At 52.2% G+C, this 3,666-nt stretch overlaps 1 long non-coding RNA gene across 1 annotated transcript; it reads left to right on the forward strand.

Annotated features, from left to right (window-relative positions):
* Positions 1-634: 634 nt before the first annotated feature.
* On the forward strand, positions 635-2,726 carry LOC122462874. Its single transcript, XR_006285755.1, has 3 exons — positions 635-881; positions 1,818-1,921; positions 2,393-2,726. It is a non-coding gene; the product is annotated as an uncharacterized LOC122462874 (long non-coding RNA).
* Positions 2,727-3,666: the final 940 nt, after the last annotated feature.

Below are 3,666 nucleotides of genomic sequence, written 5' to 3' on the forward strand. Positions count from 1 at the left end.
CCCTTATCCAACCCCGCTCCCCACCCCCTTTCCATGCCGCTCAGTGCAGCAGGAGCTCACAGCCGTGCTGCCTGGCAGAAGCGGTGGGCCAGAGTGCTGGCAGCATGGCGAGGTGAGGCTGTGGGGGAGGAGGGATAGCGGGGGGGAGGGGCCGGGGGTAGCCTCCCTGGCTGGGAGCTCAGGGGCCAGGCAGGATGGTCCGTGGGCCATAGTTTGCCCACCTCTGATCTAACATGTAACTAGCAGCCTTTTGTCCAGGGCACTCACTGCCACACGTGCTACTGAGACTATCCAGAGTTATATTGGAGAGGATACAATGAATAAGGGGTATAAATCTTCCTGTTTCAGGCTGTGAGCCAGCGACTGACTGAGAGAAGTGTCCTCCTGACCACTCCGGGCAGGTTATTCTCTCTGAATCAGGATACGGATAGAATATAAACCTTCCTGCTCCAGGTCATAACTTAACTTCTGACTGCATTTGAGGGGGTGTTCCCTGCAGCAGGCTATCCCACCACTGCCCACTAGGGGGTGCATTGCCCTCCCTCTGAAGCAGCTGGTGCTGGTGGCTCTCAGAGATCAGTCGTGTGTCCCACTGGTCTGATCCAGTCTGGCCGTTCCTGTGTTTCTGTTCCTGCTTGTTCTCCACAGAAAGATGAGAGGAAGGTGATCTCTCACACTGTGTTCTTTTTCTTTCTTTCTTTAGTGAAAGAATATGACCAGCCTCCTCCAGGCTTGAATTCTCCCAGTGCCTGTATGGCTGGTTCGGGAACCGAGGAAAACAGTACAGTTTTCCTAAGTCCAAAGGAAACTGAACCCATAGCCAGAGCTTCTGATTTTGACATTCTGCCTCCCTGCCTGGGATTGAGTGTGTGCGGGCGCTGGTGAGCAGCACAGATAGAAGCTTTGTGCCAAGCCCAGCAATCGCTGGCACCACAGACAGGGCTGGAGTGAGGCTGGGCTCAGCCCCTGTAGGGCAGAGGGGTGCCCGAGTACCACACAGGCTGGGTGGCCAAAGTCACTGTGGCTCTAGCAGCTGAATCCTGGCTGGACTTGGGGCTCCAACTTCCCTGACCCTGCATCTGCTCATCGCCCTAGAGGGAGACTCCCCCTGTGCAGGGCTGGGCCGGCTCAGTCAGCTCCCAGCCAGTGGGCTGCCTGGGACTGCAGGGGATGAGAACCTGCCTCCCCAGCCCAGCCCCAGGGTTCCCTCATGGGTGGGGTGGGGGGAATCCAGCTGAAGGAGAGGCCTGCTCTATGTCTCCTCCCCTCAACTTCCCTGCCCTGGTGGCAGGGATCTGTCTGCCCTCCCCCTGCAGCTCCCTCTCCCTCCTAGCCTTGCTGTGTCCTGAGAAGGGGCTGCTGGGCAGGCAGTCACCATGCAGCTCAATTCCTGCTTCACCCAGTAGATGCCACAACCCCAAAAAAGAGGGCAGGGGAGGGTGAAGGTTTAATATTTATCTTATCCCTCAATCCAATAACAGAAGAGGCCTCTAGAAATCCCCTGCTGCCCAGAGCCCTGGGGGCTTGCAGAGCAGCACAGAGTCAGGGCCTAACACAGCTGAACCAGACATGACTCATGCCTGCTGCGGGGTCGGGGAGGGCACAACCCGGGAACAGCACAAGTCACTCCCCATCCCAGAAAGCAGCAGCACCTCTGTGCAGCTACCAGCTGTTCCTCCTGCCTCTGACTCTCCCTGCCTGGCAGAGGGAGCTCAGCAGCACCACGTGACGGAGCAATCTGGGGGGGCATGTGACCCCGCATGGCCTCCTCTTCCCATGCAACACTTCTGGCTGATTGCTTTTATTGCATTTGTAAGGATTCCCTGCTGCCCTACAGAGGTGAACTGGACCACTAGATTGGCCTCCAGAGGAACCCAGGCCAGGTCTGGAAATGGGTCAACAGCACCAAATTGGTCCATTAGTGAGTACCTCTCTTTGTCTGCATTGGGTGAGAGGCAATGGAAATACTCTTACTGGTGGCTTTCTGCACCCTTTAACTTTCCCTTCCTGTAGCTTATTGCTGGTGCTGGGGGTCTGTGAGTGCAGCAGCTCCCCTTCCTGACCTGGGGTGTCTGGAGTTTCTCCCCCTCTCTGTGCCTGGCAAATCATGACTCTAGTTCCAATTGCTTCTGGGCAGGGGTGTGCACAAGGGGGGGCCAAGCAGGGACATAGCCCCCCCAGTAATTGTCAGGGGCACAGAACTTCCTCATCCCCAGGGTTGGGGTGGGGGAGAGGGAGGAAGGAGAGTGAGCTCCTGCCAGGAGCTGGTGGGAGAGCGAGCTCCAGGCAGGGGGAAGAGGACAGCCTGAGCTCCTCCCGGGGGCACAAAATGTGCCCCTCCAAAAGGGGTCATATTTAAATTCCTGTGCACATCTCTGCTTCTGGGTTACAGGTTTGAAATACAAGGAGGCAGAGACTGGGCTTTTCTGGACGAAAACCTTGCAGTCAGCAGCTCAAGGTGCAGCACTCCGAGAAGATGGATCTGCAGTAAATTCGATGCCCCAAGTAGGGAAAGGAGTGTGCAGTTGGAGGGGTGTCGTGAACTCAAGGGACTGAGAGACCAGATGGGGTAAAGCCTTGTTCTGGTCCCTCCATGGCCTCCACACAGGGGTCAGCACCACCATGTTGCACGACGACACTTGACAGAATTACCAGACTTAGTGACGGACTGTCATAAATATAAAGGGAAGGGTATACCTTTCTGTATACAGAACTATAAAATCCCTCCTGGCCAGAGGCAAAACCCTTTCACCTGTAAAGGGTTAAGAAGCTAGGATAACCTCGCTGGCACCTGACTAAAATGACCCATGAGGAGACAAGATACTTTCAAAGCTGGGGGGGGGGGGGGAACAAAGGGTCTGTCTGTCTGTGTGATGCTTTTGCTGGGAACAGGTCAGGAATGCTCTTCATAATTCCTTAAGTTAGTAAGTAATCTAGCTAGAAATGCGTTAGATTTCCTTTTGTTTAATGGCTGGTAAAATAGCTGTGCTGGAGGGAATGTATATTCCTTTTTGTAACTTAAGGTTTTGCCTAGAGGGATTCTCTATGTTTTGAATCTGATTACCCTGAAAGGTATTTACAAAGTTTGTACCTTGAGGAAGTTTTTAACCTAAACTGGTAAGAATAAGCTTAGGGGTTCTTTCATGCAGGTCCCCACATCTGTACCCTAGAGTTCAGAGTGGGGAAGGAACCTTGACATGGTGGCAGAGTGGTGGGATCATTTTGAGATTTTTTTTAGATCATTTTGAGATTTTTTTTTTTAGATCATTTTGAACCAGAAGCACAGCAGGATTTTAAAAGGGTTTTGTAAAAGGGGACAGCAGCAAGCATAACAAAGGGATCTTCCTTTTGTGAGCTGGAGTTTTCTCTACCTAAAGGCAGGGTAGTTAATCTCCTGCAGGGAAATTCACAAGTTTTTCACAGACCTGAAGATTTTTTTTTTTTTTTTTTTAGCTAAGAGCAGCTAGAGGATTTTTCTGTAGGCTGAGAATAGCTATCACAGAATATAGGTATCAGGTTACAGCACAACTAAGTTTTACAAGCCAGTTTTTTTTTTTTTAACTCTAGGGTGTAAAGTTAGTTAAAAACAGAGAGGCTAAGATGACAGAACCCAAGGCAGAAAAAGCCAAAGAGGCTGCCCACAGGAGAGAAATGGAGGCAAAGGAA

The sequence above is a fragment of the Chelonia mydas genome, chromosome 14, assembly GCF_015237465.2.
Source record: "Chelonia mydas isolate rCheMyd1 chromosome 14, rCheMyd1.pri.v2, whole genome shotgun sequence".
Classification (NCBI taxonomy): domain Eukaryota; kingdom Metazoa; phylum Chordata; order Testudines; family Cheloniidae; genus Chelonia; species Chelonia mydas.